This window comes from Vicugna pacos, chromosome 13 (genome assembly GCF_048564905.1).
Source record: "Vicugna pacos chromosome 13, VicPac4, whole genome shotgun sequence".
NCBI lineage: Eukaryota > Metazoa > Chordata > Mammalia > Artiodactyla > Camelidae > Vicugna > Vicugna pacos.
In genome coordinates this window covers 35,374,426-35,390,841 of record NC_132999.1, presented here as the reverse complement: position 1 = coordinate 35,390,841, position 16,416 = coordinate 35,374,426, and the positions used below count along the sequence as shown (strand labels likewise).

Below are 16,416 nucleotides of genomic sequence, written 5' to 3'. Positions count from 1 at the left end.
CGCTCTCCCGCCGACATGCGCGCTAAGGTGTGTCAAGATGGTGACTCCGTGCGGCTAGCCTTATGGGAGTTGTAGTTTCCAGGTTGCACGTACTTAGAAGAGAGTGACTGATCAGCTGGGAAAGAAATTTTTTAAAACCGAAACTTTCTAAGATCTAGAACGGCTCAAGTCTTCCACTTCCGTTTTCCCACCTTCTAATATACTCAGGAGGTGAGTATAGGCTCATTAGGTGACCTGTTTTATTTCGATGTCACCTTCTCATGATTCGTTCATTCAACAAGTCATTATTATCATCTACTCTCTGAGGTAGGCCCGGGGGACACCTGAGAGGAAGGGGATTTTAGGTTTAGAAGAAAATGCTTTGATTTCTGAAGGGCCTTCCTGAGGGAGACGGAACTGAGGTCTTCAGGTCTGCTCCATGAGGAACTTCAGAGTTAAAAGGACTCTGGCCTCAGCTGTGGGGACTTTCCACAGTCAGTCTCTTCAGTCAGCTGGAGAGAACTCTGGCCAAAACCGGTGATATGTTTCTTCTTTTTGGTTCTGACTTTGTGGGAAGACGTGGGTACCATGTTCTGAGCTGGGAAACCCCAGTCTTGGCCAACCCAGTGATGGCTTTGACAGCCTCCCAGTCGGACAAGAACCATCTTCTGTGCTCAGCTTCAGTCACCAAGCCCTCTGCATATTTTCACTTAAGAAAATGATGTCATTTCTGGGTTCTACCACCTCCGTGAGATCTGACCTTAACATAATGAATGGTTCCCACCTGAGCTGGGAAAGCCTGGTAATCCCCATAACAGAGAATGTTTCCTTAATCCCACATAATGGATTAGGCGATTCTACTCTGCACCTACAGAATTTATCACCTTGTTTTATAATTGTCTATTTCTTTGTTGTCTTTTTCCTAGGGCTGTAAACTCCTTTAAGGTAGGTATTATTTCCATACTTATGCTGTATCAGTAATACCCAGCACAGAGCCAGGCACAAAGCAGGTGCACAATAAATGTGAACAAATGAGGGAATAAACATCAACAGGGACAGGTGTCATTTAACCCAAGGTCAGTAAAGTAGAGGCACATCTGCCCATTCCCTGATTATTGGAGCTGGAATTGGGTCTTCCTCCTCCCTTTCATGTTATCTAGATGTTAATCCCAGGCGATCAAATCAGTCAACATACATTTATAGTGCCTCTGCTACGTGTCAGGCACTGTTTCTGTTGCTGAGGATTGATTGGTGAATAAGACACACAAAACCTGTATCCTCAAAGAGCTTTTATATTGGGGAGGAGGAGGGGGAGGAAGAACAGACAAGAAACAAGAAAACAGATAAATAAAGGCAATAAATAAGAGGTTCTAAGATGGTCTCTCCAGTCTCTGATTTTGTTCTATCCTGAGTCTCGCCTGAGAATAGGGCATAGCCAACCTTCTTGGCTATAAGAAGTAAACCTACACTGTGAGGATTGGAGGCTTGCTTTAAGGCCCAGCCCCTGTATTCTCCATGGAGCCTTCCAAGGTCCCCTTAACTTCCCCCAAATGTGCACTTTCCTCCGTGGTGCTCTGGAGCTTCCAGGACCTCACCAGACTCTAAGCTCTTTTTGGATAAACACCAGGCAAAATGCATTCAAATAATAGAACAGTTTAAGAGCTCAGTATACACTTGGTGCCTTACACTGCTGCCTAACCCAACAATTGGCTCCCTCCAGCCTTTGGCTTTGTTGTGATTCCCTGTGTTTTCTGGTTGCATCAAAAACAGCCTGAGGCAAAGCTTATGTGATAAGATTTCATTGGGAAGTATAATCCCAGGACAGCAAGAGTGAGAGGGAAGAAGGGAAGTGAGTCCAGGAAGGAGGGGAAGAAAATATATAGTATATTAAAAAAAGTTGACCGAAGCTTAAAAGAAAACACAGCTAGTTGCTCTGTCACACAGACCATGTAGAACCATCACTTCTCAGACAGGGAGGGAGAGAAGGTTGTGTTACCTACCCCACTACTCTGGTAGCCACAGTGGGCACCAGATCCCATACCCTAAAGCACAGTGGTTCATTTGAGACTAGAAATGGTGAGAGGAGCCTCTGGTTTGGTCAGATTAGGCCATGCAGTCCCACCACAGTGGGCATATTGGAAGCTCTGTCAGAATCTAACTGTTCTCCCAGAGGAAGCTAAGACAACCAGATGTGTTAGTAAATGACATGATAGTAGTAGCAGTTGGGCTGTGCAGAAAACAGGTGACCAAGGCCCAGGGTGGGGCATGCAGATGGGGCAAGTAAATTTTTGGAGGCAGATGAACTGAGTCCAGTACAGGCACAGATAAACCCTATGTAGACTGCCTAGGTGCTGGTTAAGTGACTGAGCTAAAGTGAATACTGAGAACAAAAATCAAAGAGGACCAAATTGGTTCTTCTGCTGCCTTGTCAAACCATCAGAAAAAACAGCAAGATGGCTGTCAAAGTTGGGACCCTAATCAGCAGTTGAAGGGCAGAGAACCCAGGACCCAAGGACTGTGCCTGGCAGCCCCCAAACATGGCACAGCTGAGGGAACCTGGATAAGACTATTTTATCCGAGAACTGGAAAAACTGCATCTGCCTTTCATGGTCCCTGTAAGATATGAAAGATAGCATAGTGCAATTATGGATGGAGGAATGTGAGCTCAGAGAGACCCTGTTCAGGTTTGAGTCCTGGCTCTATCTGTGACCTTAGACAAGTCACATATTCTCTGAGGCTTAGTAGATAATACTAGTACCTACTAATATTAGAATTAAATATGCTTAGCAGAGTATCCTACATAAAGAATTCAGTAAATACTGGCTATTACTGTTGTTCTTGCCCCTCCCCCACCAAGCTTCCAACCTCTTCCCATGGTGACCACCACCACCCCACCTCCTTTCCCCCCACACCCCCTACCATCTTCACTCCAAGAGCAGTGGGGGCTGGACCTGGCCATGCCGTCTTCACCCTGCTTTCCCCAGGGCTGTTCCCCATGAGCCTGAGCCATTCATCTCCCTGGTGACCTGAATCTGAACTAAGAGATGGATGTGGGGTGGCTGAGGCCAGGGTGGTAATGTGCTCCCTTATCTCTGTGCCCCTCACTGGGGCCTAGTTAATTTTCCCTTTGATTTTAATATAGATTTATTGAAAGTTTCAGTTATCAAAACAAACTGCAGCAGCAAATTGGTGTTCTTTGCAGGCCTACAAGTGCCTATAAAGCTGCCATGCTCGGGAACGAATGGCGCTCTCCGGGAGGTCAGTCATGGCAACAGGAAGTCCCCAGGGACACACACACTGCAGTTTAATATTTTTCTTATTAGCCTTTTTCTTCTTGGCTATCTAAGCCTCCCCTTTAAATCGGAAATCAAATGGAGCCACCTGCTCAGGGAGGCTCTCTTCCCCAAGCTGCTCTACTGTTCCTTCCCTAGTCCTAGCCTCCCCACCTCTAATCCTCTGACTTCTCCCTGCCTTGCGCATTGTTCCAGAGAGAGCTGTGATTCACATGCCCCAGAGGGGTGGCCCATAGCCCTGTCCCAACTGTGGAAGGTTGGCTTGGGCTATCCAGCCCCTAGTCAGAGGCAAAGAATCCCTGGAAGAGATTGGGGCCTCTTCCAGATCTGATGCTCAAGAAAGGAGGGAAGAGCAAAGCTTTTAAAGCAAAAGAATTGTTCTCCAAAAGGCAGACAATCCTGTCAAGATCTACTGAACTCAACAGAATCAAAAGGGAGATGATGATCCCAGGGATTGGGCACGTTTTCCTTCTGGTCCAAGAATTGTCTGATTTCATTCTCATAGTCCAACTGCCACTTCGATTTTGGCCCCTTCTCTCAATCCCTACTTGATTTTTGAGACCCTCCATTCTCTGGTACCAATCTGCTTCTCTTAAGAACAGCCTGGTTTCTCACTTGCCCCAGTGATTCCTGTAGATAGAACCACTCACTGCCACCTCTAGGCTCTGGAATCAGTGCTGTCCCCGGGGAGGATCTTCATGACCTGGTAACCTCTCCTCTTCTGCTCATCATCTCTTCTGGGCCTGAGGTGCTTCTGAGTCACTGGTACATGACACTTCCCAATTCCCAATGTCGTTTCCTTGCTCTTAAACATTCCCTGCCAGCAGTAAGTGTTACTGCCCTTCCTCAGAACTTGGACTATGACTAAGGGTCCTGACAGCTGTAGCTGTGTAGCTAGAGTGGTAGAAGGTGCTAAGGTTTAGATCTGGACATTCCAGGAGTTGAATCTTGGCTCTGACACTTACTGACCATGCCTTGGGGAGCCTCTCTGTAGTTTCATTGCACCTTGTGCTTGCATCTGCTCTTGTCTAAGGACAGCTCTGTAATAAAATGATTTGCCTCTGTATCCCTCATCTACAATATTCTGAGCTCCTCAAGGAGAAAGACTGTGTTTTAGTTGTCTTTATATTCCAGGTATATCTATTTGATGAATAGGCAAAGTCTGTTTCCTCTACTATAAAATGGACATAATACCTACACAAAGTGAAGAAAGCACCTACCACAGTGCCCAACCAACATGAGGTAGATGCTCAGTGAGTGAAGATTCCTTCATTAATTTTCCTCTGGTCATCAGCCACCAGCACTCCCATTTTTGGCCTGTTCCCATCTCAGCTTCAAGTTCAGCTCTCTCTTGTCCCTTGCTGGAGCACTTCCATCACTGTTCGGATGCCAGCATTCATCCTGGCCCCTTTAAAGTGGTGCCAACTTCTCCTCTCCTCTAGCCAGGCTCCTTCCATTTTACCAAATCTACTCACAAACTTCTGTCTCCTGGTGGCTCTATTCCCTGGACTGCCTTATAGTTTGTCTATACCAATGCGGATGCTCCCTACCATCTATACCGGCTGGTGGTAGCAATGAGTTTACATTAATACACCAGTTTTGCTAATTCTAGCCTCACTCCCCAGCCCCACTCCTGTAGAAATACCAGTCCTGTAGAAATAGCAATGTTCCTTTTAAAAAGCTTCAGTTGTGCCCATGGATCAATCCAAGCCACTGTGCTCCACTGGCTTCTGTAGCTAGGTGCACCATGGATGCTAGCCTTGAATGCCTCTGCTTGATGCACTCAATTCTCATGGTACCATGACAGTGTGAGAGACCCTCTCTCACAAAGTAAGAAGAAGACTCCGTCCGTGTTACTTGCAGCTGGGGGACATGAAGCCCCACAGCAGGGTGGTTTAAGCTCTTGAGTGTTTCAGAGATGGCTTTTTCCACTTATTTAACAGATCCTTTTTCGTCTCATTTTGCACACCTACTACCACCAGAGGAGCAAAAATAGGGTGAGTTTATAAGTGCCATTATACTGAACCAGAGCCATGATTCCTCTTCAACCCTTAGTCCTATTGTGGAAACAGCCTCATCTGCCAGACTGCCCTCTCCTCTATCATTAGGTTTCTCTCTAGAGCTCTGCTGACCCTTCCAGCAATATGGTGTCCATTGGATTATCTAATTATGCTGGTATATACGTGATCCAGTTATGGGCTTGGTTCAAATTTGTTTTCCTCTGAGAGGATTTTCAGCCCCATGTAAAACAGTGGATTCAAAGAGATATTTAGGTCAAAGGTTGTTGCCTAGCTCCCCACACTGGATGTAGCCTAGTATCAGCTCCAGATCTACTAGGACCCCCATATCACTATATCCTCCCCACCCCCAGGATTTAGTGAATAAACTCCTTTTACTGCCTACCACCTTCCCCTACCTTCCCAGACAAGCAGGGCCTTCCTCATCCTTACACTGGACCCCTTGTGGTTTCATAGCTCCTCCTTCTTGATCTTGACTTGGAATTCAAGTCCTCTACCCTCAAGCTTCAACTTATGCTTCCAGCCTTATTTCCTAGTAGTTCTTTAACTCTCCTTCTCTTCCAGACCAAAGGGACTGATTATTACTCATTGAGGTGCTTTGCACTTTTCTGCCTCCAAGCCTTTGCTGGTGGTGTTCTCTCAGCTGGGTGTGCCTTCCCCATGACCATCTCAACTGTTGAACTCTCAGAGAAATGTGCCCTGCTCTGGGAAGCATTTTCTGATCCCCAAGTGGCTATTCCTTCCCCTCCCCTGAGTCCCCAAACCCTCTCTGCCTGTCCTGCCCTGCACTGCACTAATCCACAGGGTTCTCAAGATCCTTACTCTCTCACTCCGTGCCCAATTATGGGCCCCAGGACCTGAGAATGCTGTAGAGCTTTTAGGAGGGCATCCAAGTGGCTTAACTTCTTCAGGAAATCTCCCCAGCTGAACTAAGAGCTTAAGTGTATACTTTTTCAAGGTGCAACATTCTTTGAATACCTAATTTGTGTTAGACTTCTTGATAACACAGGACAGGAACATGAACAACAGACACAGTCCCTGCCCTCACAGTGCTTACACTCTAATGAAGGAGACACATGGGTAAGGAGGAAACAAGTATCACTCAGAGTGATAACTGATCCTAGAGACCAGTGCTAATGAAGGTCTGAGGATGAGGGGTTAATCACAGCTGGAAAGGTTTCCCAGAACAGGTGACATTTAAGTCAAGTCTTAGAGATTTAGTAGGAATTATCCAGGCCAAGGAGGGAGAGGAATAAGAGTGAAGTGAGGAAGAGAGGTCGGTCAAGCCAAGGGAATAAAATGAGCACAGGCTCAAGGCAGACAAACGGCCCACGAGTTGATGGAAAGAAGCTCAGTACTACAGGGGCAGAAAGCACGGTAAAGCGAGTGGTGAAAGAGGAGTTTGAAGAAGTAGGCAAGAGTTCAGTTCATGTCTAGTCTTATAAACAAGCCTTCTTAAACTGTTTGGACTTGATCTTGAGGGCAGCAGAGAGCCACCAACGGGTTTAAAGCAGGACATTGACCAGGTCAGTCATGTGTTAAGAGTGGTGCTACTCAGACTTTAATGTGCATTCATTCCAATCACCTGGGGAGCTTGTGAAAACGCAAACTGTGATTCTGTGGTTCTGGGAAAGGCCTCCAATTCTGCATTTCTAACAAGTTCCCTGATGATGCTGATGCCGCTGGTCCAGGGACCACACAAGAAGTAGGCAGGTCTTAGTGCAATCTCTCTGCCCCAACTTCCCGCCTTCCCCAGTGCGGCCACTCAGAGAGCATTCTTTTCACTGAAAATGCTCTTTCACTGCCGTGGCTCTTCACTTTTATTTAGCACCTGTATTTTAGAAGCTGTTAATTGATATTCGCTCCATGCCCAGCAAAGGTCCAGGTGCAGGGGCACAGCGCTGGGGGAAGACAAAAAGTGAGGCATTTTCCTGCCCAAAAGTGTTGAGTGCTGTCTATGAAGGGGCGGTTTTCCCTGCGCTGCCCTCTGCCAGACCTGTCATAAACATGGTAAATGAGGCCTGTCTCAGCAGTGCTCCCTGGGGCCCCACCGCCTCGGCAGCCCTATCCAGAGATGAGCCTGTTTATCCCTAACGGTCGTCTCTGACCTCTAAATCAATTCCCTCTCTGATACAAACACCCTAGTCCTCCCCAAGCTGCCTCCCAATTCCAGGCTATGTCGATTTGTAAAACGAGGTAGCGTGTGCTGACAGGAGTTATAAGCTCAGGCTCTGAAGTCAGACTGCCTGGGTTCCAGCCCAGCTCCCCTCCTTATTAGCTGGGTGACCTTGGGCAGGTGGCTTATCTTCTCTAAGCTTCAGTCTTCTCATCTGTAAATTGGGGATAATAATTCTTCCTGAGTCAGATGCAGCAGTGCCTGTAAAGCACAGCCCCTGAAACATGCAGGGGGGCACCCCGTAACTGTTAGCTATTGTTTTTATAAATACGAAAACTTGTGTGTAGAGGACCTTACCAAAGCCCTTACTAAAGCCTGTAGAAGTGAAAGTCCCTGCTGTCCCCTCTCCACCTAGGGTGGCTTTTCCTGCTTGTATCACCCCCTCCCTAATCCTGGGGTGACAGAGCACAGCCAGGGGCCACCGGGTGCAGAGAAGCCCAGTGGGATGAGCAGCCTTCGTGGAGCACTCTGGGGCAGGGGGTTCAGCCCCCAAAGCTGAGGCTCCATGTTGGAGGGGGTGCTTTGCGACCCCCTCCTACCACAGCTCATCCCCAGAGTGTCCCCTCTGCCCAGGGTCACCCAGACTGCCCCTCCTTCCAGCTGCAGGGAGAGAGGCAGCTTCAATCATTCATCTTAATGTCTCTATTAAGCAGGGTTATGACCAGGATGAGACAAGAAACAAGGTCTTTTAGTGTAAAAACACGGCTCCCAGGGCTTGGCCCCAGGGGACTCCTCCCCGGCACTGCTGCGGCTCCCAACTACTGCTGCTGGAGGGCAGCTGAGGCTCCAGGTCGGGCAAGATGATTCTGCCCTGGGTTCTCTCTCTCCCCTCTTCCTTTGAACCTTCTAAGGGCCTGCCAAGAGCTTTCTTGTCCAAAGAGAAGAGAATGGCATTGGACGGCAGCCACAGGGTCCTCTGTGTTAGGCCTGCTCCTTGACTTGGGATCACTGTCCTCAACACTTCCTCATCACTCACCCGCAGTGTGCGGGCAGCATTGGGCCTCAGCTCAAGTCTGGGCTCAGAGCCTAGGGGATAGCAGTATTCCTGATTATAGAAAGCTTGAGGAGGGCCCTAACAGGACCATTCCACGAGTCCCCATTGCTCAGAGAAGCTTTAAGAGCTATCGTGCAGTCAGCAAATGCTCAGACTCAGGCCTGGGCTCTAACTGTCGGCCCAGAGCCCAGGGCTTGCTCACTCTTACCTAACCCCTTGCTAGGGCAGGGGTTTGCAGTAGTAGAGCCAACCCCCTCACCTGGAGAGAAGGGCAGAGGCTCCTGGAGAACCAGAATCAAAAGGCTTCAACCCAGAACACACTCAGAAGGCCTCAAAAGGAGCCACATGCATAGACCTACCCTTGAGAGGCATAGAAAGAGTCCCTCAATGCCTGTCCCCACGTGTTAGTCACGTCACTGTGAAAGCACGAGCCCTTCAGCTAACTGACACGGAAGGATAAGAATGTGGAGCATGAAGAGGTCAAAATTCAGATGGGACAGGTTACCCAACACAGTTTGCCAACCACAGCCCTGCCAATCCTCAGGCCACTGACTCCTGTTTCCCACAGCACTGGTCCTGGTTTCTCCCTGTGTCAAGACTTATCCTGAATGTGACCTTCCCACACTGGCTTCCCTGAAACAGGTAGGCACAGAGAAGAAGCTCAAGCTGTGGGTTCATGTAAGTGAAACTGGGTTCCCATCCTGCTCTACTCACTTCAAAGCAAAGTGACCCTGGGCAAGTCATTGCTGCTCCCTGAGCTTCAGTTCCCTCTTCTGTTCCTAAAGGTCTTGAGGAGTCACTGAGACAGCCTCTGTTCAGCTTACAGTAGGACCTAGAACACAGCAGAGGAGAGAAGGGATGGCAGAAGGAATCAGGAGTCTCAGTCCTCTTCGTGCACAGGAAGGACTCAGGGTATCCCCTCCTCTCCTCCCTGCAGGCCATGGGTGAAGGGCCTTGACCCAGGAGGGCTGCAAGAGCAGGGGGGCTGTGGAGGGGATGCCAGAGCCGCTGAGGGCAGCACAAAGTCAGAGTGAGTTAGCACTGGTCCCAGGGGCTGCATGAGCCAGGCAGGCTTTTACAGAGATATCCAGGGGACGAGAAATACCAGCGAGGAAGTTGCCCCATTAATAAATAAGAAGGCGGGAAATTAATGACGGTCTGAAAATGGCTGAGCTACTGAACTCGTTCTTTAAATCTGTCTTTAACAAGAAAAATAAAGAAAAGAGATTTGGCCAATTAGGAGGTAATGAAGACATTGTAAAAATAGCACCTGACAAAAAGCACATATTGGTGGCAGGGGGGAGGCGCTGAGTGAACATCCGATGGCCTTAACCCTGCCCCCCACCCCAGGAGAAGGCTGCTAATGTAGAGGAGAACAGGGGATCATTACAGGGCCTGGGAAGGGGTAGGGAAGGAACTAGGATGGGGAGACTCCGATTTGGGCTTAATTGATATTTTTCAAGAGCCTGCTGTGAGCCGAGCAGGATCAGGATGCTTCACCTTCTCCAACATTGTCTCCAGGGTGGTTGTGGCTGGGATAAAAGGGGAGATGGAATGAGGGCAGATGAGGTGAGAAGGGGGCCCAGAGAGAAGAGATCTTTAAGGGCAGGGGACAAGCAGACAGACCCTGATTAGAACTACAAAAAGTCTAGGCCTCTAACATACTTGGTGTGGTCCCTTTGGGACCCTATACCTATAAATTGGAGAAGGGAACAGGAGAGGAGGCATGGGAGGAGAGGAGAAAGAAGTCAGGAGGAGAGACCTGGGGCCTAAAGGAGAGAGTGCAAGGTTCTTATATGGAGGAAGGAAAAGGAGAGATGGTGTTTGGGCAGGGCTTAGGGAAGGAGCCCTGGCAGGTGGGAGGGAGAAGGGCCTTTCTGCTAAGTTCTGGAAACAGCACACTGCTCACCAGCTCAAGTACTCCGCCCAGGTGACCCACCCACTGAGCAGAGTGGCAGCCTCAGGGACAAGTGGTGTCACAGGTGGAGGGTAAGTGGAGGAGCTTCAAGAAATAAGAGAAGGGTGAGCTAGAAAGATGGAAGTGAGAAAGAAGTCCCAGAAAAGCGGCAGCCTTGCAGGGCCAGATACAGTGGGAAGAGTCTGGATGCAGCTTTGTACATCCCATCACCCAGGCCTCTGCTACAGCAACACGCACCCCACCCACTTTCTCTGAGGAGCTGGGGACAGGATGGGTGCCTGTGAGAGAAGTAGGGTCATAGAGGAGCACATTTAAAGGCTGGCTCTTGAGGAGATCTAGACAGGGAAGAAAGTAAGGGAGGGAGAATGCAAGTATATTCTAGCCCCACCCACGTCCCTTCTTGTGCACAAATGAACATGGCCCCATGACTAGGAAGGGAGCCCTGTGCATCCTTACCCCTCCCCATCCTTTCCCAGGCCAGGGTCCAACCTCCCCTGCAGCCCCCGAGTGCTAACCTCACTGCCCAGGGAAGCCACAGCCCACAGCACCCCTGGGGGACGGAGGTGGTCCAGGGTCTGTCCTGAAATCTGGTTCCGGGATTCTCTCCAAAGTAGCTGGGCTATAACAACACTGACACTATTTGTGTAGGGCGTGGGGGGTATACGTGATGAGACCGCAGGAAAAAGAGCAGCAAATGATGAATAGAGGCAGCCAGAGCCTCGTTAGAGGCAGTGTGGAGAGGGTAGCCACTGCTGGGATGAGCCCTGGGCCTGATTTATCATCTTCAGAGCTGATCTGAGCTAGAGGGGTTAAGTAGCAAGTTAATGAAATCCACAGATGCTGCTAAATGGGGAGAGCTGGGAGGCTACAGGGGAGACCAGGAGGGAGGCAGGCAGGCAGGCCACTGAACAAGGAGGCTCATGAGGAGGGGAGAGAAGACAAACATATCCCAGCTGAGGGGAATCCTGGCATAGTCCCTGGAATCTGGTTTTGGCCAGCCAGGGAGAAAGAGGTCAGACAGGCAACAGGGGTGCAAGGAGGAGCCGGCTCCCATCCCAGGGATGTCCCCAGTCAAGCTTCACAGCCCTCTGCCCCAATCCCAGTGGGCTTCAGCAGACACTTACTGGGCAGCCCCTGAGACCCCGAGCCGAGGAGGTGGATCAGCCCGGGCCTCTGCCATCTCTTCCCCCAGGCTGAGTGGTGAAACAAGTAACTACAGTTCGCAGCGGTAAGTGCTTTTGAGCAACACAAAGAGGGAGCAATTAATTCTGACAGGGGAGGGCAGAGAGGTCAGGATGACATTAAAGCAAGGTTTGAAAATTAAGAATTTTACCAGGCAGAGAAGGGAAAAGAGGGAGGCTAGGCAGAAGGAACAGCATGCGCCCAGGCCAGGAAAAGCACAAGATGAGCCGAGGGAAAGGAAGCTGGCCTGGCAGAGACACCTGTTCGGGGAAGGGACTGTGCAAGGGGAAACCAGCACACAGCCCTGTGTGCTCCATACACTGCCAGGGGCGGTCGGTGTTGTGTGGGGTCAGAGCAGCAGGCCCAGGTCCTGCGGTGTTCTGCATGTGCAGGACAGGCAGGCGGGCAGCAGAATCCTGGCCAAAAGAGCTGCTTCTGTAAGCCATCTGCACACCCTACCCCTACCAATAAACCAGGACCTCCATTACAGGGCTGACACAAGGATGAACTAAAATCATCCATGTAGCTTTTGGCACAAGGTCTGGCACAGTAAGTGCTTGCTAAATGTAAGTGATTATTATTTTGGTTGTTAATATTTCCAGGCTGAACTTAAAAAAGTGGGCCAGGGGTATGGCTGCAGTTCCAAAGTGTACCCAGGGAACCAACAGAAAAGTGGGTACTTAATAATAAGAAACTTGGACCCATGAACTGGAAAGTAATCAATCACTCTAGTGATGAGGTGGGACAGGGTGCTGCTGAGACATCAGGGACCAGAGAGCTTGCACGACTGGAGGTCACAAGCAAACTGCTGAGCAGGTATCCCAGACTCCCAGATCATTTACCACTGGTGCACCCATGCCTCTCCTCTGCTCACACCTACTTGCATGGAGGAATGACCAGGGAATAGGAGGGAAAAGCGTTACCTTGGTTCTTGGGTGGGTTGACTCAATATGGGAATACAAGCTGAAAATGGACAGTGGCTGCACTGAGAAACAGTGGTGAGGGAAAAAGTCCCCAATAGGCAGAGCACTGGTCATCCACTTTGTGTGGAAAGTGAAATGATTCAAGGATAGAGTATATCTGGACTTATGGACAGTGGTTATTTAATGACTGGGCTGACTGATCAGGGGCCTGGAAAGAGCCAGATTAGAAGATCACAGACTAGAAGGTCTGGGGTAGTAGCCAGTGAATGGATCTGTGGGAATGGGCACAAAATGCAATGATTTTTGTATTACGTGAGATGCCCACCAGAGCGTATCCACCATGGAAGGCACACTAAACCATCAAGTAAACAAAATAACTCAGCCAGCCTCTGCCATTTGCTACCCTGATGTCAACACAGTTAATGCATGGATGAAGTAGCTGTGACAGCAGGGATGGAGGGGAGTTATGCACGGGCCCAACAGCATGGGCTGCTCCTTACCAAGGCTGATCTAGCTACTGCTACTGCCAAATGTCCAGCCTACCAGTAAGAGAGACCAATGTGAGACCCCAGTATGGCACCATCCATTGAGGAAATCCGCCCACTGACTGGTGGCAAGTTGACTATTTGGAGCCCTTCCCATTCTAAAAGGAGCAGAAATTCACTTTGACAGGAATAGGCACATATTATAGTTACGAGTTTGCTTTTCCTGTCTAAAGGGCTTTAACTAGTTCCACCAAGTGAAGGCTTACAAAGTGTTTGATCCACCAGCATAGGATTCCATATAAAATCTACCATGTGAGGCAGCATATGAAGTGCAAGAGTGAGCCCATAACATAGGATCCATTGGTTGTATCACATGTTCCAGCATCCAAAAGCTGCCAGCCCAACTGAGCAATTGAAGGCACAGCTAAAACACCAAGGAGGAGGTGATAGTTTTTGAGAATGGGGCACCATCTTCTTGGATACTGGCTCTCAACTGGAGGCAGTTTCGCCCCTCAGAGGACATTTAAAAATGCCTGGAGACGTTTTTTATTTCCATGACTCGGCGGGGTGGGAGGGAGAGGTGGTGTTACTGGCAACCAGTAGGTAGAAGCCAAAGATGTGCATCTTATAATGCACAGGACAGCCCCTCTCTCATACACATCTAAATAAACTTATCTAGTTTAAAATGTCAATAGTGCAAAGATTGAGAAATTTTGTTCTAGGATACAGTATAAATTTTAAATAAAGACCTTTATAAGGAGATGTGACCCCAGTTGGGTCTAGAAACCAAGGGGTAGAAGCAGGAATACCCCACTTATCACTACTCCCAGTAACCCACTTGTGAAACATGTGCAACTCTGGGCTTTGCAAATTTGAAGGAGATGACTCCCAAGAAATACTTCAGTTAGGAGACAAAGCAAGAATCCCATTGAACTATATGATATGGCCACTGCCTGGGTTCTTCAGGTATTTCATGCCCAGGGACCAACAGACAAGAAGAAAAGTCACCATATCTTGGCGAAGGTAATTGGCTCTGATGATCAGGAGGCAATAGAGCTACTGTTACACGATGGGGGCCCCATTGGTACTTGGGCATCTTTTGGCACTCCCTTCCCTCTTTTGAAGGTAAAAGAACAAGATCAAGATCAACAACCCCAGCCTGAGAAGCACGTGGAGACCAGTCTGAAATCCCTCACAGATGAGAGTCTGGGTCATGCCACCAGGTAAGCTCTCAAGACCAACAGATGTGCTATCCGAGGGTAAAAGTCATCTAGAATTGTGAGTAGAGGAGGAATATAACAGATATAAGTTGTGACCCCAAGACAAGTTGCAACAGTGGGGTCTGCAGTTCATTGCGTAAATGTTCTTCTAAGTTTCCCCTAGGAAGAGAGGCCCACTAAAATCCTGGAGGAGATAGACTCAAAACCTATATGAAGGGAATCCATGTGGTACCAGGGGTAAAATGCAGTGGATGCTGTGAGCTGTTGCCTAGATTCCCCCTTCAGGAATGAAGGACTTACTCCTCCAGTTGCAGGAAGTGCCCTCAACAGTTAGCCTTGCTGGGGGACTGCTCCAGACAAAGAAAACTTCTTTGCCCAAAGTTCCACCTCCTTCCAGGGGCAACTCGCATCAATGACTGATCAACACTGAGATATAAGGATCCAGCCCACTTGTTCTAACTCCAGATACTTTGGAAAGACCACCTCAGCTCCAAGAGTTCCCTGTAGGATTACTTGAAGGCTTTATTGGGATTGCATCACAGCTCAACTTCTCTCTCTGCCTAATCCTACTTCCCTCCGTTGGTGCTGATCTCACGGTGTTGATCCCAGGAGCACTCTCTAATAAACATCCTGCATGCTAATCTTTGTCTTAGAATGTGCTCTCTGGGAAACACGACCTATGAGTGTCAATAAACAAAATCAGATGTCTATCCATGTTGAGCTTACATTCTAGTGGGGGAAACAACCAAAAAACTATAAACACAATAAATAAGTAAATCATTAAGTATGTTGGAAGAGTATACGTATGATAAGTTCTAAGGAAAAAAAGTAGAGCAGAGTGAGGAGATCAGTGGTGCCAGGGTATAAGAGTTGGCAGACAGGATGCAGTATTAAATCAGGTGTCAGAGTAGACCTTATTGCAAAGATGAGATTTGAGCAAAACATAAAGGAGGTGGGAGAGTTGAGTAAGATATCTGGAGACATCCCTGGTAAAGAGAATAGCAAGAGCAAAGACCCTAAGCCAGGAACCAGTGTGTTTCAGGAGCACCCAGGAGGCCAGCACGGGTAGGTTAGGGTGAGCAAAAGGGGAATACAATGACAGAAATAGAAACTGGAATGGTAATGTGGGGCTAGGGGGTCAGATTATGTAGGGCCATTTTAAGGATTATGGCTTTTGCTTTGAGTAAAATGGGGGCTGTGTCTTATTCATCTTCTTCTAGGAAACGCTCCTTGACTCTGTCTGGCGAGATGCACTCTGTCTGGTGCCTCCTCTGTGCTCTCACAGCCTCCTGGGTTTCCACCATGGTTACACTTATCACATCCTATCATAACAGCCTCATTGTCTCCGTTACCCAATTATCGTGAGCTCCATGAGGACACACTGAGACTGTGCTGGTCATTGGGATCATTGTGAGGATATAGATGGAAATAAGGAAGTCAAGACATACAGCCACACAGTGAGACTTCACAGAGACCATAAAAACTAATGGGCATTCATTGATCTCCACTCTTATATTTCACCATTACAGTCATTTAGTACTTTGTCCTTGCTTCTACAGCACCTAACACTTCCAACAAACATGAATTTATATTTTCCAACAAAAAGGATCTTCTTGGTTTGGCCATCCAGTCAATAACCCTGGTGAACAGAGTGTTCCTGTTGGGCCACTTCATGGACTCCTGGCCACCCCATAGATTGGCTGCCTATGGGCCAGATGTCCATCCCCAATCCAGTTAGCTGTGGTCAGCATAGTTAAGATGGCTTGATACAAAGCACGGTCATCTTTGCATAAGGAAGCACCCAGATCGCCTTCTGGTAGGGAGCTGTAGCTGTGGCTGTTATTCACTCTCAGTACAGATTGCTCACCAGTATAGCTTAGCACAATGACTGGCAAATGGGAAAGATCAATAAATCAATCAATCTTGTATAAGTCTACCCCTCCCAAGGTCTAGCACATTGCCTGGCACAAAGTAGACAATAATTATTTTGAAATGGAAGGCAAATGTAGCCAAATGGCGTTGTAGAGAAGGAAGAAATATAAAACAGTGGGTTTGCCATATGTGAATTCTTGCCATAGACTGCTTCAGGTCAAATCCCAACTCTGCTGCCCAGCAACCTTATGACCATAAGCAAGCTACATAACCTCTGACTTAGCTCTTGCCATAGATGGCTTTGATATCATAAGAGTGTTGTGTACATTAAATGAGACCAATATACATAACGTGTT

At 48.4% G+C, this 16,416-nt stretch overlaps 1 long non-coding RNA gene across 2 annotated transcripts; it reads left to right on the top strand.

The window, feature by feature from the left end:
• Positions 1-50: 50 nt before the first annotated feature.
• On the top strand, positions 51-14,829 carry LOC116283054 (uncharacterized). 2 transcript variants are annotated; one of them, XR_012079156.1, is made up of 4 exons: positions 51-210; positions 9,029-9,102; positions 14,094-14,191; positions 14,586-14,829. It is a non-coding gene; the product is annotated as an uncharacterized lncRNA (long non-coding RNA). The 2 variants fall into 2 exon arrangements; XR_012079157.1 differs by lacking the exon at positions 51-210 and adding an exon at positions 904-924.
• Positions 14,830-16,416: the final 1,587 nt, after the last annotated feature.